Genomic DNA, 13,187 nt, shown 5'->3' with positions numbered 1-13,187 from the left:
GATTCCTTCTAGTATGTTGCATCTTCACACTACTAGCATGTTTGACTTGATCGCTATGATTGCTTGCTATGTTGCATCACCCATGTTCCACTATTGCTTGCTTTCTTGGGTTGATGACCTAGATGTTGATGCCTCTCACTTGATTTTTCATGATCATTGCCTCTTGTCTCCATTAGTTGCATCTCTCATATCACCTTGTATTGAGTGCCAACTTGCTATGCTTATTGATCTTGGAGACTTGGACACTTTACTTGTGATGCATGCTTGTTTGATTGAGCCTGTTGCATTTGGTTGTTCTTGCATCATATGCCTCCATACTATGAAATGCTCCGTTGTACTTTCTTATGATGAGCAGGATGCATACACTTGTTGGGTATCTTACCACACGAATGATAGGTTTTGCACTTCCGCTAACCTCATTTGTTTTTCCGAGTGTTTGTCATGTTCTTTCATTTTGAAGGATTTACAAGGCGGTACCACCACGAGACATGTTGATTATGTGAAGGCATACAAGATGCGCGACTCCATCATCCTTGAGAAACCCCTAAAGGTGACCTCCTTCTCTTTGAGCCATCCTCAAATACGCATATTGTATGGGTCACTCTTTCATTGTTGCTTCCTTCTTGTTGTCTACATGTTAAATCTATTGGATGGAGGAGCAACATTGGAGATTGGCTCTGTGGACCTTCACATTGAGGAGCGCTCGCACTTATTGGATACACCTTCGAAACTCCACTCATGCCTCGACATCGAGATTTGGTACACCAACACCTCCATATTTGTTGATTGTGCTCATACATATCATGCTCGATGGACTTATCATACTCACCACAAGTTTGCACCCTATGCATGGATTGACCCACATTATGATTGCCTTGTTGCATCTATTTCCATGTCATCCATGATATATGAGCTTGTGCACTTCCTTAGCAAAATTGTTGTGATCTTCCTTGATGGCATATTCATACATCATGATCATATTACCCATCATCAATTGCATGATAACATACACATGTTGAGCATCCATTGCCATATTCATGCTATTGATAAACCGTCTCACTGTGACATCATTTTGCACCGTGGTTGCATTAATCATATTTACAACACATTTGTGTGCACAATGATTGCATTTCCTCCCATGAATGCTTTGCATCTCATTCTAGATCAACTTGATAAGCTTCATGCGCTTTGTCACGACCAATCTTGCCGCACGGACTCATTCTTACATGATGGACACTTTGTGTGCGCTAACCAATGTATTTCTGAGTGTTGCTTGTGTTTGCTCTTTTTGCATGTCTATCACTCCGGCAACACCTTGGACTACTTGGATTGCGCCATGTCTTCAACTTCGTCCAACTACAAGTCCGTCTACGACAACCGTTTCCATGGTGATGAGGATCACGATCCGATGTCGGATCTTTCCCAAGGGAAGGGAGATGATGCGGAGCATCCCACGTTCATCCCCATGTACACTCCGACTACTCTCCAAACCCCAAGTGGACATACGACGAGACCTCGAACATACGCCATTGGACACAAGGTGAACTCGCTCCTCCCCGAACCTTCACTTCCCACATGTGAGACATGGTTACTACCTCAGATATTTGTGCTATGCATGATCAGGAACAAGGAGGAAGACCATGGACGAGCTAGCGAGGACGCTAAGTACAAGGACCAAGAGAAGGAGCTGCCGAAGAAGCTCCAGCGAGCGGACGTCCGGACGACACCGGACGACCGGCCTCTCACAGCGAGCGGACGTCCGGCCCTTGGCGGACGACCGGCGCCTGAAGACCCAGCCAACGCAGGCCCCAGCGAGCGGACGTCCGTCAAGGACCGAATGACCGGCCATACCTCCCAGCGAGCGGACGACCGGCCCCACCGGACGACCGGTGCCACGACACCCAAGCCGAATTAGCGGAAGTCCGAAGACTACCGGACGTCCGGACGCCGACGAGCCACCGGACGACCGGACCCCAGCGGACGTCCGGTACCTGTCTGCGCACAATTTCGGGCCGAAGCCCATGTACCCCTTCACTTCGCCCCCTTTTGCACTAAGACTATAAATACTCCTCCGCCTCCTCCTAGTTAGGTTTAGCATTGATTTAGCTCAAGTTAGAGATAGAGCTTCGCTCATCCATCGGATCTCCTCCTCGTGAGAGACCGCGGCCTCTTCGGAGAAGATCCTATCGGATTCAAGACCCCCTCGTGGGAAGATCCCCTTGTGGATTCAAGACCTCCTCATGGAGAAGATCGGTTACCTTTGTATCCTTACCTTTGTTGACTTTAGATCTCGTGTATCTCTTTGTGTTCTTTGATCTAGCACTTGTGTGACCGATTCCTTGTTGGTTGAGTGTTTTCCCTCGTTCCTCCCCGTGATTTCCTCGTGTTCTTCCGCTCGTTCTTCGTGTCTCCCCGTAGGATCCACTCCAAACATGAAAGATCGTCCACATAGGGTTCCACCCTACATCATATCCAATTTAGGCAGCATCATATTCTCATGAACATTGGAATCATTACCAAGAAATGAAAGTACCTGGTAATTTAATTGGCGTGCGCGAGCTCTAGTAATTGGTCCAATATGTATAGCAGCAGGGGCTGTGGGTGTAACAATGGTATTGATGTCCTCATCATCCTCCCCTTCTTGAAATGAAGTCGTCCTCGACGGAAGCTCATCTTCCTCACCCAAATAAGGTTTCAAATCTGCAATGTTAGAAGTGGGACTAACCCCAAAATCTGCAGGCAGCTCAAGTTTATATGCATTATCATTTATTTCCTCTAACACCATAAAAGGACCATCAGCACGTGGCATTAGCTTTGATTTGCGCAAATCAGGAAATCTATCCTTACGCAAATGTAACCAAACAAGATCTCCAGGTGCGAACACAACATGTTTTCTACCTTTATCTCCAGCAAGTTTATATTTAGCATTCATACGCTCAATGTTTTCCTTAGTTAACTCATGCATTTTTAAAATCAATTCAGCACGTTGTTTAGCATCAAAATTAACCTTCTCCGAAGATGGAAGAGGCAACAAATCAATAGGTGCACGAGTTAGGAAACCATACACAATTTCAAAAGGGCACATCTTAGTAGTAGAATGCAATGAACGATTATAAGCAAATTCAATATGAGGCAAGCATTCTTCCCACATTTTATTATTATTCTTCAAAACAGCCCTAAGCATAGTAGACAATGTTCTATTGAATACTTCAGTTCGTCCATGAGTTTGGGGGTGACAAGTAGTACTAAAAAGCAGTTTAGTCCCCAACTTAGCCCATAAACATCTCCAAAAGTGGCTAAGAAATTTAGTATCACGATCTGATAGAGGCGGGGTGTCCCGATCTTTCGATGAGATGATAACTAACGATTTGGTGGAGACGACTTTGACGATCCGACTACAAACGTGCACGACGTTGCGCCTTAGCAATCGCTAAACCAACTCCGAGAGGTTATTGACCACGCCGGAGCACAATCAACCTGACCACAAAGGTCTATTCCTGCAAGCAATCGAAGAACAAGCAAGAATATGATAAAAGCAATCTGAATATTGCGAGTATATATGAAGTATTGATAAATGTGGGGATCCGTAAGCGGTCTTGGTCTGGTCGTTGGACACAAACGAAGTACACGAAGTTGCAATGGCTAACTTTTAACTAAACAAATCCCAAGGAAAAGCTACTAGATGGATCTACTTATATAGGAGCAAGGGGTGGCGGCCAAGGAGGTGGGAGGACGTCCCAAGGCAGCCTAAAACTAAATCTAGGTCGTACAAGGCCAATGGGCCCAAGTGGAGGTGATGTAACACATTTGGACTTGTAGTTTGACTCGGATTCTGCTGCAGCATCAGATTGTTTCGTCCACAACTCAACGCTCCGGACGAATTTGAAGGTGATTCCAACTGGGTTGGAAAGTGCACGAAATCTAGTTTCCAACAAAAAAAGAATCACCCAATTCGGAGTCCGTATGAAAAACTTGTGTGCGTTTTGAGTCAGGTGTGTTTGTGCAGTCCGAATCTGAATCCAGAACGTGAGAGACTTGGACTCTATCTTCTCTTGGGCCAAAAGTGACGTGAGAGAACTTTTTGAACAGCAAATAAACATCTCTTTCTTCCTTATCTTCATATGTGGATTGTACAAATGTCCCATACACCTGCAATTAGACAAAACACAAAAGTGTGTGAAGTATTTTTGTTCTGGATTACATAAATAGATTATTGAATAGTTTGCACTAGAAATCACCTGACAAATATGCATATATGCAATACTTTTGGTCATATCCAAGGTAGTCATGTCCTCATCATCCTCCCCTTCTTGAAAATAAAGCCGTCCTCGGCGTTGCTTAATCTGAAATGTGGCTAACAAAAGAGACAAGGTGTACATGTTGTATATGTATATGTCATCCATTTTTACTTCCCTTGATTTTTGCATATATGACACATGAATAGATGAGTAACTTGCATAGTTGATAAAATCTAAAGCCAAAAAATTAGCACAAGAAGTAGAAGGCATGAAAATATTGCAACTCAGTTTGCACATATAAGTGAAGCTCTTATTCATTTCAAAAGATTGACAATGTTCATCATTAAACCATCCCAACATTGGTGAATAAACCTTACTTGCATCAAATTTACATGCTACAACATGCTTAAATAAGCAAACATGCAATAAGTCATTCAACACAGAATCATCACCAAGATTAGAGGTCATATCAAAATGATTAAACATTGGTTCTTCTGCATCAATAGTTAATTCAATGGGTGCACTCAAAATTGTTGGTATTTCAGTTGTTTGATCACATGGCAAAGTCAAATTATCAACGTAGTCCTCTAAAATAGGTGGTGTGATCAAAGTAGTGGGTAGCTCATCAGATGGTGCATTCAAATTGACAAGGCATTCATCATTCTCATGTAGAGATGGAAGATCAGTACCTTTGTCATTACCTCTTATGATCAACTCAGATGATGTAGCCACTCTCGGGGGCGATGTGTCACATGGTGGAGGTGATGTAGTCCTGACAACAACGGATGTGGTTCTCATAGTATGCCTAGTAGTTGAAGGAACAATCATATCAACGCTTGGAATGTGCACCGTGCGCCTGTTCTCCTCGTGGCCAACACGTCGTTTTATTTCCTGTTCAGCTTTGCAAGCAAGATGAAACAAATGGTCCATAGGATAACACTCTTCATGAATTAGTATCTCTTGAATATCACGGTTTAATCCTCCCCAAAATCTATCCATAAAATCATCTTCACTTTCTTCTAAAGAGGAATGCAACAAGGTAGTTTGTAAATCATCATAATATTTTGTTACAGTTTCACTACCTTGTTTTAAGTGTTGCAACTTCTTAATCATGTCACGAGTATAATAAGCAGGGACGAAAGTATGTCGCATGGCAAGTTTCAAATCATCCCAAGTAGTAGGTATATAATCAGGGTGTAACCGACAATATTCACTCCACCAAACCAAAGCATAACCAGTGAAAGAGCCAACCGCAACCTTAACCTTTTTATGTTCATCGAAATTATGGGAAGCAAATATATTTTTTATGTCGAACTCCCATTCAATATATAAATCAGGTTTAAAACGGCCATTAAATGGTGGTATAGATACATTAACCTGATCATGTGCATTTGGATGTTTGTGCACCTCTCGTGACGGTTGTGGTATTTGCAAAGGTGGTGGCACCTCTCCCGCGATCGACAAAGCCCATGAATTGACTCTGGATCCTGTCATGATTAGTAGAACAAGAAACAAAACCCAAAAATAATGTTCCTATAACTACTAGGATGTGGTGGTAAAACGCTCACAGTAAAGCAAATATCAATGTCTTACAAGTTCTTACCATGCAGCAGGCGGTGATCGGGAACCAGCGATGTCAAGTAACTCTGAATATTGAGTAAAGCGATTGCCAGGGGAGCGTACGTATACACGGTGTAGAAATATGTGGAGCTAGGTTGGCTATATATGGTAGCAAAAGATTAGCAATAATCAATTCAAAGATGCAATGTTGAATAAACGCTCAACGACGGTACTGTGCTGGTCCTAGGCTAGACCGGACTAGAGACGCGAGCCTAGAACACTAATGAGGTCACGGCGTAGCACAACTAGCATCAATGAAGGATACTAAGTAGCTCTGGACAGCAAGATATAAGTGAAGATCACAACGGCAGTAAAGATAATGATGAAAAACAACTGCCAAACAGGATATACAACAACTCTCTCTCCAACTTTCCTCTTGAAAAGTTTGAGCCAATTTTCTGATAAATTCTTTCAAAGAATGCTACTAACTCAAGCTTTCCAATGCAAAAAGAATCACTCAATTCCAAGTTGATATGAGGAGTCAAAGAATTCTAAAACTGGCCTGAAAAATTGGAACAAGCTGTGTTCACGAACTTCAGAGGGCAAAAAGACCTATTTAGAAGCCGATTTTGAGGTGTCAAATATTGAACTAGCTTCTGCAACTATTTAGATGCGGCTCGTCGCTATCTTCAATTTGAGTACTCACGGAGCCAAAACTGACTTCGTATGAGGAAGATACACCTGTTTTACTGAACAGTGCGCAAACAGATTCCAATCCGAATTCAGGTACGAGATTGATTCTAGATAGATCCAAAAAAAAATTCTTCTCACTTTTTTTTCTCACGCTTTTTTTTTCTTTTTCTTCTCTCTCTTTTTCTTTTTTTTTCCTTTTTTCTCTTTTTTTTCTCTATCTTCTTCTTTTTTCTTTCCAAGACAAACTAGATAAGATGCAGATTGGATCAGGCGAAGATGTGAATGACCTCAACTATGATTATGACAATGAACAGTGCGTAGCATGTGGTGGAAATTAATAGACGGGATGGTGGACAGCGGAAGGGATAATGATGCAGCGGCGGCGTGACTAATGTGAACAGAACTCGAAACTCTAAAGGAACTAGACGCTAAGACCAGCAACTGACATGACGATGCAACCGATAATTCAACTATGCAAGCAATGAATAGAAAATTGCAAAGGCTCAGACTGGCTTGGATAAAGGATGAACAGATCTAACTTTTTTTGTGTGGCTTTTTCTTGGACAATAGGTAAGAAAATAAATCTAATCTAGGAAAACTGGATATTCTCACCGAGCAACCTGAAAACTGATACCACTTGATAGAGGCGGGGTGTCCCGATCTTTCGATGAGATGATAACTAACGATTTGGTGGAGACGACTTTGACGATCCGACTACAAATGTGCACGACGTTGCGCCTTAGCAATCGCTAAACCAACTCCGAGAGGTTATTGACCACGCCGGAGCACAATCAACCTGACCACGAAGGTCTATTCCTGCAAGCAATCGAAGAACAAGCAAGAATATGATAAAAGCAATCTGAATATTGCGAGTATATATGAAGTATTGATAAATGTGGGGATCCGTAAGCGGTCTTGGTCTGGTCGTTGGACACAAACGAAGTACACGAAGTTGCAATGGCTAACTTTTAACTAAACAAATCTCAAGGAAAAGCTAGTAGATGGATCTACTTATATAGGAGCAAGGGGTGGCGGCCAAGGAGGTGGGAGGACGTCCCAAGGCAGCCTAAAACTAAATCTAGGTCGTACAAGGCCAATGGGCCCAAGTGGAGGTGATGTAACACCTTTGGACTTGTAGTTTGACTCGGATTCTGCTGCAGCATCAGATTGTTTCGTCCACAACTCAACGCTCCGGACGAATTTGAAGGTGATTCCAACTGGGTTGGAAAGTGCACGAAATCTAGTTTCCAACAAAAAAAGAATCACCCAATTCGGAGTCCGTATGAAAAACTTGTGTGCGTTTTGAGTCAGGTGTGTCTGTGCAGTCCGAATCTGAATCCAGAACGTGAGAGACTTGGACTCTATCTTCTCTTGGGCCAAAAGTGACGTGAGAGAACTTTTTGGACAGCAAATAAACATCTCTTTCTTCCTTATCTTCATATGTGGATTGTACAAATGTCCCATACACCTGCAATTAGACAAAACACAAAAGTGTGTGAAGTATTTTTGTTCTGGATTACATAAATAGATTATTGAATAGTTTGCACTAGAAATCACCTGACAAATATGCATATATGCAATACTTTTGGTCATATCCAAGGTAGTCATGTCCTCATCACGATCTGAAACAATAGTATTTGGCACACCATGCAAGCGAATAATTTCACAAAAGAATAAATCAGCAACATTAACAGCATCATCGCTTTTATGACATGGTATAAATTGTGCCATTTTCGAGAATCTATCCATGACAACAAATATGCTATCCCTCCCCTTCTTTGTTCGAGGTAAACCTAATACAACATCGATAGACATATCCTCCCAAGAAACACTAGGTACAGGCAAAGGCATATATAAACCATGAGGATTGAGTCGTGACTTAGCTTTTTGACATGTAGTGCAGCGAGCAACAAAGCGCTCAACATCCCGTCTCATCTTTGGCCAAAAGAAATGTGTAGCAAGTACGTCCTCCGTCTTCTTCACGCCAAAGTGTCCCATTAATCCTCCTCCATGCGCCTCCTGCAACAACAAAAGACGAACGGAGCTAGCTGGAATGCATAGCTTGTTAGCACGGAACACAAATACATCATTAACGACGAACTTGTTCCATGTTCTTCCTTCTTTACAATTCTGCAATACATCTTTAAAATTAGCATCATGCACATATTGATCTTTGATGGTCTCCAAACCAAATATTTTGAAGTCAAGTTGTGAAAGCATAGTATAGCGACGAGACAATGCATCAGCAATAACATTTAGTTTACCCTTCTTGTGTTTAATGACATAAGGGAAAGTCTCAATGAATTCAACCCATTTAGCATGTCTACGATTCAGTTTAGCTTGACTTTTAATATGTTTCAAAGATTCATGGTCAGAATGTATAACAAATTCTTTGGGCCATAAATAATGTTGCCATGTTTCTAAAGTCCAAACAAGAGCATATAATTCTTTATCATAAGTAGAATAATTCAGACTAGGCCCACTCAATTTTTCAGAAAAGTAGGCAACAGGTTTGCCATCTTGTAATAACACAGCTCCTAATCTAGTTCCACTAGCATCACATTGAAGCTCAAATGTCTTATTAAAATCAGGAAGTTGGAGTAACAGAGCATGTGTCAACTTATCTTTCAACACCGTGAAGTGATGCGGAGCATCCCACGTTCACCCCCATGTACACTCCGACTACTCTTCAAGCCCCAAGAGGACATATGACGAGACCTCGAATATACACCATGGGACACAAGGTGAACTCGCTCCTTTCCGAACCTTCACTTTCTACATGTGAGACATGGCTACTACCTCATGCATGGATCTTGCATATACTCAGGTACGACCGAGACGACCATGGAGAATCGAAGGACCAAGGCCAAGCGTGGAAGAGAAGGAGGAAGAGAACCTGGCCGCTCCAGAACGAGCGGTACAACCGGTCAACAACCGACCGCTATTCTGTGATCAAGCGGTGCAAGGCCGGTACAGCATCGGTTCTACCGGTTTCTGCCCAAAGACCGGAACAACTGCCCCGACCTCTGGTACAACTGCTGGCTCCTTCGACGCCCACCTCCAGAAGCCAGCGCCCGACCTCCCAGCGGTAGTACCGCCCTCCTCGGCCAGAACTACCGCCCCTCATGAGCTCTCAGCAGTACTACCGGCCCCGTGACCGGTACTACCGGCCTGCCTGCGCGCAGTGCACTTACCCCTTCGTGGCTTAGCACTATATATACTCGTCTCCTAGCTTCGTATTAGGTTTAGCATTGGATTAGCTCATATTTGTGAGAGAGCCTGATGCAGAGCATCCCACGTTCATCCCCATGTACACTCCGACTACTCCCCAAGCCCTAAGGATACATAAGATGAGACCTCGACTATGCGCCATTGGACACAAGGTGAATTCACTCCTCTTCGAACCGTCACTTTCCGCATATGAGACATGGCTACTACCTCATGCATGGACCTTGCATACACTCAGGTACAACCACGATGACCATGGAGAATCCAAGGACCAAGGCCAAGCATGGAAGAGAAGACGGAAGAAAGGAGAAGAAGAAGACGGAGCGGCTGTTGGAGCCAGGCCGGACATCCGGACCGTCGTCCGGATCATCTGGACCCTCCTCCGGATCATCCGGGTAACTCACCCCGAAGGCACCCGAAGCTCCCACCTGAAGCCGGATCATCCGGACCCCGTCCCGGATCATCCGGACCCTGCCCGGACGTCCGGACCCCCAGCCGGACATCTGGTCCTGCGCCGCCACCAGTCAGGCATCCAGCTCATCCGGGCCTCCACCCGGACCATCCGGACCAGCCCGGATCATCCGGAACCCCGTCCGGATCATTCGGCCTTGCCTGCGCGCATGACTTGGGCCGAGGCCCGTGTACCCCTTCGCCCCTCACTTACCCCTTCGTGGCTTAGCACTATAAATAGACCTCATCCTCCCCATTTTGAGGGTTAGCGTTGATTTAGCTCAAGTTAGAGATAGAGCCTCGCTCATCCATCGGATCTCCTCCTCGTGAGAGACCGCGGCCTCTTCGGAGTAGATCCTATCGGATTCAAGACCCCCTCGTGGGAAGATCCCTTTGTGGATTCAAGGCCTCCTCACGGAGAAGATCGGTTACCTTTGTATCCTTACCTTTGTTGACTTTGGATCTCGTGTATCTCTTTGTGTTCTTCGATCTAGCATTTGTGTGACCGATTCCTTGTTGGTTGAGTGGTTTTCCCTCATTCCTCCCCGTGATTTCCTCGTGTTCTTCCGCTCGTTCTTCGTGTCTCCCCGTAGGATCCACTCCAAACGTGAAAGATCGACGCTATAGGGTTCCACTCTACATCATCTTGGTATCATGAGCCACGTTGATCACGTTTTTGGAGCCCCTACCCCGTGTTTTCTAGCTTGATTTTGTTGTTTTCGTCCTAAATCCGAAAATCCCCACCAAAAATACCCCAAATTTTTTTGTGATTTGTTGGTTTGATGATGTTTTGTTGATTTTGATCCGTGGATTTGCTTGGTTTCAAGTGGATCTAGCATTTCCCCAAGTTTCCCCACCTTCCATCCACGAAATCCCTCAAATTTTGCCCCAAAAATCATCCATTTCCGCCCAAAAATTCGTCCCCGAGAGGAAATCCCGAGCAGTTTGACCTGCCCGGATCATCCGGACCTTCTCCCGGATCATCCGGACATCTCTCGGATCAGCTGGACCCTCTCCCAGACGTCCGGATACCCCACGCAGCCAGAAAACAGAACCGGAGCTGACGAACCCGGATCATCCGGATGTACACCCGGATCATCCGGACCTAGCCCGGATCATCCGGACCTCCTCCCGGATGTCCGGTTAACCCTGAAACTGACACGCCTGAAATTTTGTTTTGGTCATAACTAATTCATCCGGAGTCCGTTTTTGACGTTCTTTAGCTTGTTTTGAAGCTATTGACATCCCCCATCCCACAAAAATACCACCAACACCATTTGACACCATCAAAATTTCGGGATTTTGGCATCTTTGCCTAGGGCTTCCACCATATCATCCGCATAGCCACCACCGACTTCCGCAACCTAACCCATTTTGTTCCCCATTGCATATGTGGTTGTATGAGTTGTGATTAGAGTCTCCTAAGGTGTTTCGGCTACTTAGGGACGATTACTTCTTCATCAACCACCACCACCACTTCCACATAACCTTGCCCATCATACACTTCCACCAACCCAACCTAACCCAATTTTTTTGAGCTTGTTTGAGTTGTGGCTTGTGTCTCCTAAGCTGTTTCGGCTATTTAGGGACGGCAACTTCAACTCCGACTCGTGTATAGCCCATCATTCCACTTCTGCATTGCCTAGTGCAACACCACCACCGCTTTCCGCTACCACCATTTTGACATTTGACGTGTGAGATTTTGAGTTCGCGGTTTTTCTGTTTCCTAAGGTGTTTCGGCTACTTAGGGACGAGTCTCCATCATCTTGGTATCTACATCAAGAACACCGCTACTCATCATCGCCGAACGGTAACCTCCATATCATCTTGGTATCTTGGTATCCCTCCATTGTATATTCCCTTTGCCATTGCATTGTTAACCCCTAGCCCATTTTGCGTCACTTGCCTATCGAGACTAGCCATTTGAGTATTGCCGGCAACGTTACTTGTGCACATTAGTGATCCATACTTCCCATAGCATACATACCATATCATCGTGGTGCATATATTGCTATCATATCTTGTGTCACAAGTTTGTTCCCGCATATACACAATTGCTATCTTGGTTTGTGCATTGTGCATAGTGGCCATAGAAAAAAAAAGAAATAAAGCTTTTAAGCAAAAGAGAAAGAGAGCAAAGAAGCTTGTAAGCAAGTGCCATAGCATCATACCACATTGCATATAAGATTGTCATATCCGATCATCTTGGATCATCTTGAGAGAAACACCGGGAACCATACATACATAGCATACTTGGGATAGAAGTTTATCCATTTTGCATCTTATAGGTTGTGCACAAGTGTCGTATCCGCCTATTGAGCAATCGTGCTAGCGTCTCTCTTGAGTTGTGCAACACGAGCGTTTTCCATGGATTCCACATTTTGTGCTCATTCCTTGGTTGCACGACCCCATTTATCTATCCGTGTGTGCGTTTCCGTGTGCCTTCAATATTGCTATTGGTCTACTTGTTTCACTTGCGAATTTGTGAATCTCTTTCAACATTATTGACTCTTGCTAACATTTTGCATTAAATTTTTGTGCCACTATCCTCACCGAGCTCCACTATAAGCTTTACTTGTGTAGGTGTGAGAACCGACAAGGATTGGTACCAATAGTGCTATTTCTTTGTCCGCATTTGAGTGAACTTGATTCATTGTCAACATCGGTCCAGGTACATTGGTATAAGTTCTTCTCTTTCTCCCACTCATATTTGCTCGAGTCTTGTGATAGATAGGCAAGGCATTTCCTCTCCGGTCCTCGACAACAACAACGGCGTGAACAACTACATAACCAAAGCGTCTATCTTCGATCTACAACGACAAGTGCAAGGCACACAATCAAGATTGCGAGAGCGCATCGAGAACATCTCCATCGACATTCATCACTCCGAAGTAAGGAGAAGGGACTACTTCGACAAGAAGCTTGCCGCACATAAAGAGGAGTAAGATGCAAGGATGGAGGAGATTAGGGCCTTGATCAAGTCTTCTTCCACTTCATCATCCTCAAGACGACGACGTT

Source organism: Triticum aestivum, chromosome 1B, assembly GCF_018294505.1.
Source record: "Triticum aestivum cultivar Chinese Spring chromosome 1B, IWGSC CS RefSeq v2.1, whole genome shotgun sequence".
Lineage (NCBI taxonomy): Eukaryota > Viridiplantae > Streptophyta > Magnoliopsida > Poales > Poaceae > Triticum > Triticum aestivum.
Note: the sequence above shows the minus strand (reverse complement) of the source record.